Here is a 13,772-nt window from a genome sequence, read left to right as displayed (position 1 = left end):
TTTTCTGGTTTTAATTTTCAAACAATGCATTTCGTGTTCTCTCCTCTCAACCTATTATATAATTGAAATTCCTATTCATGAGAAGAGTGCAACTAATCTCTCAAAGGATTTGAAATGTCCTTTACATGTCCTTTACATATAAAATTTTTTATGATTAGGATCCCTTCTCCGTCCCTTAAATTTCCTCCACCACAAGATAATGATCTTTGGTGGCTCTTACATTAGTCATAAGTAGAAAATTGGACCTTAATATTAATTATGTTACATAAAATTATATCAATATGTAGCTGGACATGAAAAACAAAATATGCAATCAGAACTGGTAAAACATCCGATTCATTAAAATGTGAATACTCAAGTTGCTTAGATAAAATATTGGGAGAAACCCTGAAAGAAAATCTTATTTAACTAAACTTGATGAATTTTTTGGCAGATTGAACTTTTGAGGTAGTGCTCCTTATTGTATAGGAATATTCAGTCTCTTCCTTCGACATTATTAACTCTTTATGCAAACTTCAATTTCTCTTCGCAACTTCCTGTATACATATACGGTAGAAAATGTTATGCATGGTATTTTGTTCAACTAGCCACAAAAAAAAATGCACAATAGTAATAATTACCTCTACAGCCTAGATAACAAAGTTTGTCTTTCTCGATCAGCTTCTTTCAGCCTCCTAAGTTCATTTCTCCATTTCTGCTAGGTGAAATATATAAGCGCAATATAGATTCACAATCATCGCAGAAAATGTCTGGCCATTTGCTAAACTATATTGCTCCATAAAAATGTTATCTGAAAATGTTTACATCCTTAGCATGTGACATCTGTCTTCCGAGCTTTTTTTAATCATAGCTGGGCTTTAGTGTTTTCCTTTTGAATCTGGGAAATTGCATTCTACATGTAAGCTTCTTGCTCAGTAGTAGGAAACTGTTCTGTGAGGAGCTCAATTTCATTCTCCATTAATAGTGCTCGAAACTGCCTTCATATCCACTGCCTCTTCATTACTTAAGTAATGAGTTCGCTATGTTTTGGTTTGTTTGGTTTATAGGGTTTCCAATTGGACAAAACTTTGGCAGCTACCATTGAACAACTTTGGAGAAAGGCTTAAATTATTGTATATTTTGCAGGATAAAGAGGATGAAGAGAAGAAGTGTATTAGAGTAGTCTCTAGATTTTAGATAGATATGATAATTGCTTTGCATTGTTCTGATATAGTGAAATATAAATTCTCTTTTTTCTTTGAGTTAATTGCTAAAAAATATTTCTTTTCTGTGATTTTTGAATTGGATTTCCAATTCGTATATCCTGCAATGGAGGAGGGATTCAAAGCTTTGAACATCCTCTAGATAAGACGTCACAAAAATGACCACGCAAAGTCTAAAAAATGCCTCTTAAAAGAAAATCTAAAGAGCGAGGAGGTTAATGTACTCTAAGCCTGTGCCAAGATGTTTCAAATGAATGTGCTCCAATCGATTGCAATGGTCACAAGATATGCACACAATACATTTGATGAAAAAAATATAAACTTTCCGGCAGAGCATGGTTGCCCATCAGAGCATAACAGACAGTATTTTGTCAAATCTAGTTCCAACCTTGTTGTTTAGACATGAATGAAAAATGTGGAATCAAAGACAAGGCACTTTTTACACCACTCATGAGGCTCCTCTTGCATATGACAGTGCTGCTCAAATCATGTATGGACCTTCTGCCTGCCTCAATATTCCTCCTCTTCTTTCTTCTCCATCTGAGGATTGCAGTATTTCTGGTGGAACAATTTTTGACATTGAGCGAGTTGAGATAAGTGAGATTAACATAAATAAGATTATGATGATGTTTGGGGATGAAGGAGAAGAGAAATCGACTACTAATCTTCCTTCCTCTCTTTTTGAGCAGATTGGTTTGTAAAATTACATGAAATACTATTTTATGCTGATTCATGATGACTGTTACATTCAATCTATGTTTTTCTTCATTTTCCTTCTACTGCTGATGGTTTACAGTCTAAGAGGGTAGGAAAATTTGATTATTGTAATGTTTTTTCAGATTGTTGTGAACATCAACATTAATATCTATTCTCTTTAAAAGGGCTTGCAGAGCCTTTCAGATGGGCTGCCTTTTTTTTTTTGCCTCACACGGTAAGTTTCTTGCTTTGGGTCTGCCTCTGTGCTTTTGTTGAGTGATAAACTTTGATGAGTGTGTTCACCCCTTGACTCGAACAAATTACATAGCTTCACCTCCACTTTTGGTTTCCTATGGTCTTGAGGGCACTATATGCTTTGTTTAATAAAATTTAATATTTAGTTACTTGCCGACTTCTGTTGATTTTTACACTGTGGCATGTACTGCTCAATATACAACGTCTAATTGACAGATTTCTTGTGAACTTACATTTCTTGTGAATACATGTTTCTAACATTCAAACACTTATGGCTTTTGTCTCCCATTCAATTACCACCTACAAGTCAAAGATAACATCTATTGCAACTTAAAGTCTTAACATTTCAAGTATTTGGCAGGAACTTCGCTGCACTGCCGCTCTTGTTTTTGCTTGACCATAATTTTTATTTTATTGATGAAAAGCTTATTCATGAAAATTTTATAAGCTCAAGATTTTCTATAGTACTATACTTCTTCCCCAATAAGTGGCATGGGATAACATTCACTTTATTTTCATTTGCAATTAAAATATAATTTTTTGCATTTATTTTTGGTGGCATACAATACAACCTAAATTGTGAGTTTTTAACGTGTACAGTAGATTGGCTGTAAGGATTCATTGATAGAGTTGTCACTTATTTTCCACTAATGCCTAAATGTATCAAGGAATTTCACATCTCAATTCCTTCATGCTGATTGCTTTGAATTTGATGTCAGTGCTATATTAACTTATTTTTTCATCTTCTATATATAATTATGATGATAGTGAAATCAAGACCTACTGAGTTGGTAAGATCGGCCTTCTTCAGTGCATTTTATGTTCTATGGAATGTGTTTAATGTACATGAAACTGATTATTACCTCTACAATGTTATTCAGTGGGATTAATAGCTCTTGTATATCTTAAATGTATCTGTGCAATATTCCACCCGTTGAGAAAGTCTCAGATTTCTGTGCAAATCTTTTTGATCAGTCTATGAAGATTGATGCTCTGTTCAGACTTCTAGTTCCACCGTTTCTCTCCAGTTTGCATTTGAGTAAATCATGCAAATTGTTTCCAGCTTCAACGTTTCATTAAAAAAATTGCATGATTAATAAACTCCAGCTCCACCTCTCCTATTCACTTTGCAGCATAGTTTTATTACTTTATTTTCAATAAGGATGAGCTATTTGAAACTTCCACCATCTATGCAAGATCAGTCACCGTAGTTTATGCATTTAATTGGAAAATTAAAACATTTGTAATCTGCTGTTACAAGCAGTTAACAAAACCTATAGTCATCGTAGATTTCTTTTATATGCAAGGTGGTCTCCAAAATAAAAGTAGTGCAATGTTCTGTACTAATGTATGCAGGAATAAAATTAGATTTTTCATTTGCTAAAAAATAGAACTTCCTCTGTTCTGAAACAGAGCATATTTTGTTATTTTTTGTGTCTATTTCTTCTTTATGTTTTGCTGCTATAGGTGTGTAATATCAAAAGTCTATTGGTATGAAATTTCCTTGGAAATAATAATCTTTGGAAAAAAATTGACAAGGTTAAAGATCTTTCGTTTACAATTTTTGGATCTTTAACATCCCTAACTGGATCCTCCTCTTTCTTTCCAGCATTGTAAAGTTAGAAAATGTTGGAGCCTATCCCACTCTCTCTTCTAGGTCTAAAATTTCTAGCTCCTCTAGCATCTCTCTCCTTCTTGCCTTTCAATAAAACTCATAATCCTATCACTAATTTTTCCCTAGAGCTGAATGTGTCAATCATTCAAGAATACTACTACACAAAGGTTAACAAAGAAGATGCCTGTAAATCGCTTCTACAAGGTGGGGAAGATGTTTTTCTTTTTTGTTTTGGCCTGTAACAGGACTGAGGAGAATCCTTTGTACATTAAAACTTTAAGAGGTCATTAAAAATCTGTAGATATTTTGGTGAGACATTGTTGTAAAGCTAATATCAAATGCCATAATGCGAAAGCTTATGGTATATCACTCCCCCATGAAATTTTTTCTGAGTTTTATGTATATATTGAGATTATATTTTGTATATATATATATATATTTTTTCCTTCAAAAATAGGGGTAAAAATTTATTAAGACAAAAAGGAATACAACAAGGAGAGCTCAACAAGGAGCTCGATCCTGAGCAACAAGATCATCAAATTCTTGCACCATCTCAAAGGACAGTTACCTCCTATCCCTAATATGCCAACCCGGATCATGACTAGATGCCCATTTGGCTAAACAATCAGCAGTTCTATTCCATTCACGAGGAATATACGTGAACCTAATGAACTGAAAAGAGGAAGAGAAGAAAAGAATCTGCTTAACAACAGTGGCCAGCTACCAACTAACATCCTTAAGCTCTTGCGAAAAAAGCATGTTTACCACCACTTGGGAATCAGACTCACAGATAATCTTACTCCATCCCCGCAAGCAACACTGTTCCACAGCATATAAAATAGCCTGAGCTTCCATGAGATTGTTAGTATAATCACCCTTATGAACTGAGAAGAAAAATTTAACATCCCCAGAACTACAACAAGCCACTCCGCCAATACCAGCCGGACCAGGATTCCCACAGGAAGAACCATCAGTGTTAATTTTCAGAACTCCACAGGGAGGAGGAGTCCAGTGCCCATCCCGGTTAACCCGACCCTTCCTCTGATGGTGAAGCTGCCTGGACATAGAAGGAAACCTATGAGCTGCAGCCCCATCCTGCAAATGAAAATTGAGGCGATTACAGATAGCAAGATCAACCGGATCCATACCCCCATCAAGCTCACACTTCACAAGAATAGTTTCTTGAAGAGAATGTGATATTTTCCACCAAAGATGCAAAACACCAAGCGGAACATCTTGGAATATACGACGATTCCTCTCCAACCAGATATGCCAAAGCATGAAAGATGGGCCAACAATCCAAGCAGCATGGGGAAAAGAAGACTTGGAGGGAGCAGTACCCAAGCGGGCCCAGAACTCAGGCAAAGAGGAAGCATGCCGACAAGAGCAACCCCAAGCGCTCCACCAAAGGTGCCATATCTGAGTAGAATAGGAGCAATGGAAGAACAGATGGGAGACAAACTCCTCTCCGTTACCACACAAAACACAATAAGAGGGGCCCTGAAATCCACGTTTACAAAGATTATCCCAGGTAAGACAACGGTTGTGAGCCACTAGCCACATGAAAAAATTGCACTTGGACCAAGAAACTTTATTCCAAACTTGCTTCCACCAAGGGACCTCAGCATCCCCAAATAATTGTCTAGTTATCTCCTGATACCCAGCAGAGACATGATATTTACCAGACAAGGTACTACCCCAAGCCAAAACATCTGGACCAAGCAAAGAAGAACACTCTCTAGACTCTCTAGAGGCCAGAATTTGAGAAAGCTCTTGACGATTCATGTCTGTACCTCCAGGAGGCCAATCAGAAGAATGCTTCCATCTGTAACCAACAAAAGGTCCCAATTGATAAGGAGTCTTGTAATGAGCCACTTTATCCCATCCAGCGGCAAGAAAAGAGTCACAAAGACGCTGAAGATGAGGGTATATGGATAAAATAGAAGGGAATCCATCCCAAGCATCAGACCAAAACAAAGCCTGAGAACCTCCTTTACATATCCAAAACAGACCCCTCTTTACCAACATTGCACCTGTCTTCAAAGTATGCCAAACCATTGAGCCACGACCTTCAAGAGGAAGTGCAGAAACAGAGCAAGGATCAGCACCATGAAAATATTTATGAGTGATAATACGAGCCCAAAGTTGATGTTGTCCAGAGCACCATCGCCAATAAAGTTTAGCAGCCAAAGCTTGACTACTCAATAGAGCAGATCGAAGACCAAGACCACCCTCCTTTTTAGGCCTACAAACAGTTGCCCAATTAACCAAGCTCCATTTAGTACTACGCAAATTACCACTCCAAAGGAATTGTCGAGAAAGAGCATCAAACTCCTTGAGAAAGTAAATAGGTGCAGCGTGAACCATGCTTTGATAAGTAGGAAGAGCTTGGATAACAGCTTGAAGAAGAGTAACCCGAGCAACAGTAGAAAGCCATCTATGAGTCCAATGATTTACCTTATCCTGAAGCTTGGTAATCAAATTTTGCCAGAAGAGACGTGGCTGCCTGGAAACAGCAATAGGGATGCCAAGATAAGTCAAAGGAAGTGATCCTATCTGAAACCGTAGGATACCAACAATCTTGTGCTGAATAGAATCAGGAGTGTTAAAAAAGTAAATGGAAGATTTGTGCTCATTAACTTTTTGGCCCGAAGCTGCCAAATAAACGTCCAAAGCATGTCGAAAGGCTTTAGCTTCCTTGATCCTAGCAAGACCAACAAGAGCAGAATCATCAATAAATTGAAGATGGGAAAGAGAAGGTAACCCATTACCCCACTGCCAGCCTTGAATAGAATTTTGGGACACCTGATGCTTAATGAATCTGCCCAAGCCTTCAGCCATGATGATGAATAGATATGGGGAGAGAGGGTCACCGTGGCGGAGGCCTCTAAAAGCACCAAATAGTTGAGAAGGTTGACCATTAATAAGAACAAAAAAAGAGGCAGAAGTAACACAACTCATAATCCAACTCACCCAGTCAGAGCTAAACCCAAAAGAAAGAAGAATACTCCTTAGGAAGCTCCATTTAACTCTATCGTAGGCCTTAGCCATATCCAGCTTAACAAACATGGCTCTCTCCCTTGAAGTAGCCATAGAGTGAATAGCCTCAGTAGCAATAACCACCCCATCCAAAATTTGTCTGCCAGCAACAAAATCACCTTGTTCTTCTGAGATAATAATGGGAAGCCACCTTTTCAATCTCTCAGCAATCAACTTAGTAATAACTTTGTAAACCACATTACATAAGGCAATTGGTCTAAAAAACTCCAATTGATTAGCACCCTCTCTCTTAGGAATAAGAGTCAAGAATGTAGAGTTCAAAGCTCGAAGCATCTGCTTGCTAGCATAGGATTCTTTAACCACCTCCAAAAAATCATGATTAATGATGTCCCAAAATTCCTGAAAGAATTCAACTGGAAAGCCATCAAGACCAGGAGCCTTCCCCTTAGGCATGCCAAAGACCACCTCCTCCAGCTCTTCCAAAGAAATAGGACGCATGAGATAATCATTCATTTCCTGAGTGATAAGGGAAGGAATACAAGACAGAATAAGATTTTTTTCATTATCAGCAGGAGGAGAGTCCTTAGAGAAGAGGGTAGAGAAGTACCAAATAGCCTCCTGGAACAAACCTGGCAAGGAATTCAGTTGGATACCTTGAGAATTAACCAAAGAAGAGATAGTGCACTGATTCCGACGAGATTGCACTGTTTTACGGAAAAAGGCAGTGTTACAATCACCTTCCTGGAGCCAATCAACTCTAGCCTTTTGCTTCCAAAAAATTTCCTCTCGAAGTTCCCATTCTTCTAGAGCTCTAGAAGCAAGGGATTCAGCCTTGCCAAGATCCTCTGAGAAACCTCGATCTCTAATCTCCCTTGTGATGACATCAAGATCTTCTTGAGCAAGCCTCTTCATAAAGTGAAGGTTCCCAAAGCATTCCCTATTCCATATCTTGAGCTGCCTTTTAACATATTGAAGCCTTTTAGAAAATGAGAACATTGCAGTACCATATGCAGGAGCACCATCTTTCCACCAACAAAAAACACAATCATGAAGAGAGGAGTCCGGAAGCCACATCAACTGGAACTTAAAAGGAGGATGCTTCAGAACATAAGCCCCTATAGCGGAAAATTTGATTGGCCAATGATCTGAACCCCTCCAATCAAGGATTTCTGAAGAGATAGTAAGGGTGCCACTAACCCAAAAGCAAGAAACAAGAAATCTATCTAGATGTTTTGAGATAGCAGCAACACCAGTCCTGCGATTATTCCAGGTATAGAGACCATTAGAAGGCTTAACATCAGAGAGATGCAAAAGAGATATATGTTGCCGAAGAAGAGCAGAAGAAGGCCCCAATCTAGCCAAACCACCATGCTTCTCCTCTAGACTTAAAACTGAATTGAAGTCTCCTGCTAACACCCAAGGATGATAAGGATGACAATTTCTAACATATTGAATATGTTCTCAAAGTTCCTCCTTTCCCACAAGATCAATAGGTGCATACACATTAGTAACCATGATTACCTCTCCTGAGTCTAGAGCAGAAGCTACCATAGAGAGAGTTGAGCGAGAAGACATCTAGCCAAGAGGATAAATTTTTTGAGGATCCCAAAATATAGCTAAACCACCCGCACTGCCTGTTGCCCCAACACACTGGCATTGGCCACGAGACCAAATACTAGAGGCATGTTGGACCATAGACTCCATAGATAGGTTAGTCTCTTGGATACAAAAAACATCAGGGCTATGATCAACCACCAAGTTATGAATAGCCTTTTGTCTAGGGATGCTATTCAACCCCCTTACATTCCATGAGAGAATAATCATCATTGGGTAGAATTGGGAAATGAGAATCCAAAGGTTTCACTGAACCAGACTCAATCAATATATCTCCTGTGAGTTTAATCTTCTCTTGGTCTGTTTTGCGCCCACTCCTTAGAGGAGGAGTAGAAGAAGCCCGCTTAAAGGGTTGAGACATCAACCCCAAGGGGAGAGGAGAACCCTTGCCCTTACCTGATGGTAGAACATCCTTAACCAAGTCAGCTAAAACAACATCATTATCCTCCAACACTACAGGAGTCACCAGAGCCTCTTTCACAGGAGCTACAGGGACCTCACAGTTCTGATATACTACAACTTGGGATGCCCCAGAAGCATCATTAGGAACAGATCTCTCATCTGGGCAAACTAGATCAGAAGAGATAGGAGGAGGAATACCCTCCTCTAGAACCATACTATCCAGCACCTCAAAGTGGTTAAAACCTGAATCAGATAATCTTTCTTTCAAAGGCCTCTTTTGACCACGACCCTTAGCACGAGGGCGAACAGGGGTAAATCCATCCTTATCCTGCATTTGAGCCTTACCCTTACCTATAGCATCTTGTGGATTCATCCCCTTGGTAGTATTAGCCATTTGAGATTGTCCTTTCCCTGTAGTATCTGCCAAACCACCAGTATTGCCAGATGTAGAACCATCCACTCCTTTGAAACTTGAGTTACGGGGGCACTGACGCAGTAAATGACCATACTCATGACAAATCCAGCAAAGGAAAGGGAGAGATTCATAATCTAACTACTGCACCCAAGAAAATCCCCCCATACAAATTTCCAAAGAATCTGGTAATGAGTTATTGAAATTAATTTCAACACAAATTCTAGCATAAGAAATAACCTTTTTATCGAGGGATTGATGTGCGATCGCAGCCGGCTTCTCCAACAAAGCAGCAATTTGTCGAAGGATGTCTTCATGCCAAAATTCCAAGGGAAGACGAGGCAAGCGAACCCAAACTGGCACTGTTGAAGGGAGATCCTCAGCAGAATTAAAACCTGAATGCCAAGGTTTGACAAATAACCCCACATGGTTGTAGAAATAAGGGCCTCCTTCAAAAACACGATCTCGATTAGACATGCAAGAGAATACAACAAAAAAATAACTATTCCCTGCCAACATAATCTCCATATCGCCTTCCACCTGCCATGAGCGGCAGATCCATGCCTCAAGAGCGGATAGGGAAATCCGGATTCCAAGAAATTTGCATATCAAAGCATGCTTGGTCCAATAATCAATGTCCTCCATTACAACCGTTGGAGGAATAAGCAGAATAGGGCGATCATGGCTACGCGGAAAACAACCATTAACTTTTTTCAGCTTGGAGCTCTCCCCTGAATAAAACGATTCAGATCGCATTGCATGCATAGTTGGAGAAGAACCATCTATTCTCACCAACGGAGAAGAAATCCCAGGCCCTGCCATGCAAACAATAAAACCCCAATCCAAAATTGACTGCAGAAGATTTCCAAAAACACCGACGCAAATTATCTCAAAGTATCCTTACTAACAGTTTTGTGGTAGAAAAAGATGTATCTCGTTTTTTTTTTTTTTTTTTTTGAAATCTCTATTTTAGGACAATTTTTTTCTTTTCCAAATTTGATTTTCCATTGTAGGTGATGGGTGGACACCCCTTACAGCAACAAATGTTGTTTAACAAAAAGATCTTGTAAAGGTTTTACTTAAAGCTATAAATATAGACTTGAGCACTAATTTAACCTCATGGACCCAAATGCCTAACAGGCCATGTCTTCCACACACATTTTTAAAAATCATTCTAAACTGATAAAATAAATTATCCAATAAGCCCTAAGTGTCTATATACAGACCCATGCAATTCATGGTTTTGAGTTCAGACTATCTACTATTGTACATTGAATAAATCATTCACTAATATAGTTTCACTAGTGCGACAATGATCCAAAGGATTAAAATGAAAACATTTTCTAATTTCGAAAGCATTCAAGATCCTCATATCGTCCAAGGATGTCATACTCTTTCTTACATGTTCTTGATTTACCCACCATCGTCATACTGTCAGTCCCAACCTGAACAGATGGACATGGGCATTGTTAGTACCACTGATTTGATATATGGAAATGAATAATAGCTTGTAATCAAACTAGGTTGAGGATATTTCAGACAATAGTCATGATAAGACATATTGATTTCAATTCTACATTGGACAAGATTGATTTAGCATGAATATGAGTTTTGAATCGATAAGGTGGATAGTTGTGGTACCTAATTAATTTGAGACCACAAGCATGCAAATATCAAAATTTGCTAAAAAAACCAAGAGATTTTTTTGTTTAATTGATCTTCCATTAGAAGTTTTAGTTACAGAAAGACTCATATAAGAACACTTTGGTAGTTTTTCCAAATAGAAGGATTTTTCTTAGTGCTTCATGTTGATATTGATCTAGTGGTAAAGAATCATAACTTAGGTTCATGCAACGCTGGATATACTCCCCATGTTAAGATGGAGACATGAAGTAGGTCCAATATATGAGACCAATTGTAAATTAAAAAGAGAGTTTTGACGCAATAAAAATCCCTTCAACATTGCATAGAAGCCAAAAGAATCTCAAAGCGTAATGTTGCACTCCCATCATTGAGTATTGTCCAAGGTGTATCAAAGGAGAGTGGGAGAGAAGGATCATCCGCCAAGAATTCTATGAGTTTAGGGTGTTACTGATTATTACCATTATGTTCTCTACAGAGTATGTTCATTGACCTATAAGCAATAGGGTTTTATCAATATCTAAACTCCTTGGGGAATCCTTAAGATTAGGGCATCACCAGTCGCAATTGGAGAGTATATATAGATATAAGACTTTGAGAATCGCCAAATAAGTATGCAAGAAATTTGATCTCCATCTTCATAAATTTATACGAATAAATTTTTTCCACTAACCTATGGTCTAGTTGTGTATGTAGAGATTGTAATGCGTAAGAGGCATATTCGAATTCCAGAGGGTTCACATCTCTTACTGAAGCTAAGAATTTTGATTTAAAGAAATTGAGAAAACCTGAAGCCATTTAAGCCCGATCAAATGAAAAGGGCTTATTAAAACGTTGTTCCAGAACAAGGGTTTATATATACAAGCATTACCTATTCTCTCGCTCATCCTTCAAATTTCATAAGAAATGGAAAATGAATGCTAAAAAACCATTTGAAATTAACTGGATTTAGAATTCTAACCTGGCCAATTGCTTCAAGTGGGGATTCGGCAATTCCATATCTTCGCTAAAGCATATACCATTTTGCACAAAACCTGACATTATTGAAGTAATACGTAAACAAAAAAAATGTTTTGACTTCTTTGAAATTTGTACGGGTGAAATAAGCATATTCAATTAATTATTATTATATATTTTGTTTTCTTTACATATATTAATTTTTAATATAAAAATATATTAATGAATGAGTCTAATGTTTATTTTTTTATTACTTTTAAATTTCTTACAAAAAGTATTCTTAAATTTCAAGATGATAAATTCATTATGAACATATCCTTTAACTTTTCTAGTGAAATTTTAATAAATAAAATTTATACGTGGAGCATAAATTTAATAATTTATTGTTTAACATAAATTTTATATGTCACCGTGCAATTGAAAAATAGGTTCTATTAAAATTTGTTAGGTATATACATATTTGATTAGAAGTTTTATTACATAAATGGATGTCAAAGATGAATTTAATAATTTATTGTTTAACATAAAATTTTTATGTCACTGTGCAATTGAAAAATAGGTTCTATTTAAAAATTGTTAGGTATATACATATTTGATTAGAAGTTTTATTACATAAATGGATGTCAAAGATGAACCCTGTAATCTAAATATATTAATATATCACAAAGCATCATCTCTCTAGCTTCTATAGACATAGTTATATATGGACATTAAAAGAAAGCTTGCTCATGTTTTTCTAATGGAAGGAGGGATACCCCACTTCTCCTTAACTTGAACTACTAGTGATATCATATGGTGTTTGGACTTCGATAATTTAGAATATGTATATTGAATTTTTTTAGGCTCTAGGTTTTCAATTTGATGGCCCTTTTATTAAAATATACTAGTTTCATATAATAGGACAAGCCAAAAATAAATGGCTATTTAAATTTCATTTAATGTTCCATATTTTATAGAATCCTAGGATTATCCTCCATTTATCAAGTGAAGAGTGGTGACTTAGAGGGCTCCACCTCCAAGTCTTTGTCATCTTATACCATGTTCGAGATATATATGATTCTTTTACTTATTATTTTTATTATTAAATTGTTTTGTTTCAAGATTTAATATTTAGAGTTAAAGAATATGTTAACATGATAAAAATTTATTGACCATTCATTTAGTAATTTATTTGGGTGACTAATTATTAGTGACCAATTGCTTAGTCCTTTATTTGATCATTTATTTAGCCGCTTATGTTTATTTAACTTGTTGATTATATCTCATGACCAAATTAGTCATTTATTTAATCATTTATATGTATAAATTGAAAATATTACTAGAATTTGATCACTTTTAGTCATGTGACTAAAATTTTTAGTCACATAGTCATTTATTTACTAAATTTCTACTAGTGATAGTTGAACAACACTGGATTCAAGGTAGAATTCATGAATGGCAGGGCAAGACTGTTGGATACCTAAGGAAATCTAATTATATTAGGCAGGCAAACAAAAGGTAACATATTTTATCTTGATCTTGGTGATTGTTCATGTTTTAATGCTCAAGTAGAAGAAAGTCGGCTATGGCATAGAAGACTATGTCATGTAAACTTTGATAATATGGTGAAGATTAGAAAACTCAAAAGAGTAAGAAGTCTTCCTAGTTTGAAGAAACTTGATGTTGGATTATGCAAGAGTTGCCAATTTGGTAAAATGGGAAAGATTGGTTTTAAGAGCAAAAGCTATCAGTTAGAAGATGTCTTGAAAATTGTGCATGCTGATTTATGTGGACCCATTGGAATAGAAACTTATAATAGAGAAAAAAAATTCATTCTTTTTTGTTGATGATTACTCTGGAATGATGATTATTATGTATCTTAAAGAAAAATCAAAAGATTTTGAGAAATTCAACTTGTATCTGGCTAGAGTAGAAAAAGAAACTGGAAAAAGATGGAAATACTTAAGATCAAATAGAGGTGGTGAATTCATCGCAAATG

At 36.5% G+C, this 13,772-nt stretch overlaps 1 long non-coding RNA gene across 1 annotated transcript; it reads right to left on the bottom strand.

The window, feature by feature from the left end:
* Positions 1–228: 228 nt before the first annotated feature.
* Positions 229–11,926, bottom strand: LOC149549945 (uncharacterized). The gene is made up of 2 exons (XR_016354502.1): positions 11,799–11,926; positions 229–536 (listed from the first exon to the last, which is right to left on the bottom strand). It is a non-coding gene; the product is annotated as an uncharacterized LOC149549945 (long non-coding RNA).
* Between the last annotated feature and the right edge of the window lie 1,846 nt (positions 11,927–13,772).

The sequence above is a fragment of the Cupressus sempervirens genome, chromosome 7 (genome assembly GCF_028749045.1).
Source record: "Cupressus sempervirens isolate cs-2001-9-10 chromosome 7, ASM2874904v1, whole genome shotgun sequence".
NCBI classification, from domain to species: Eukaryota; Viridiplantae; Streptophyta; class Pinopsida; order Cupressales; family Cupressaceae; genus Cupressus; species Cupressus sempervirens.
This window is presented reverse-complemented; position numbering and strand designations above follow the sequence as displayed.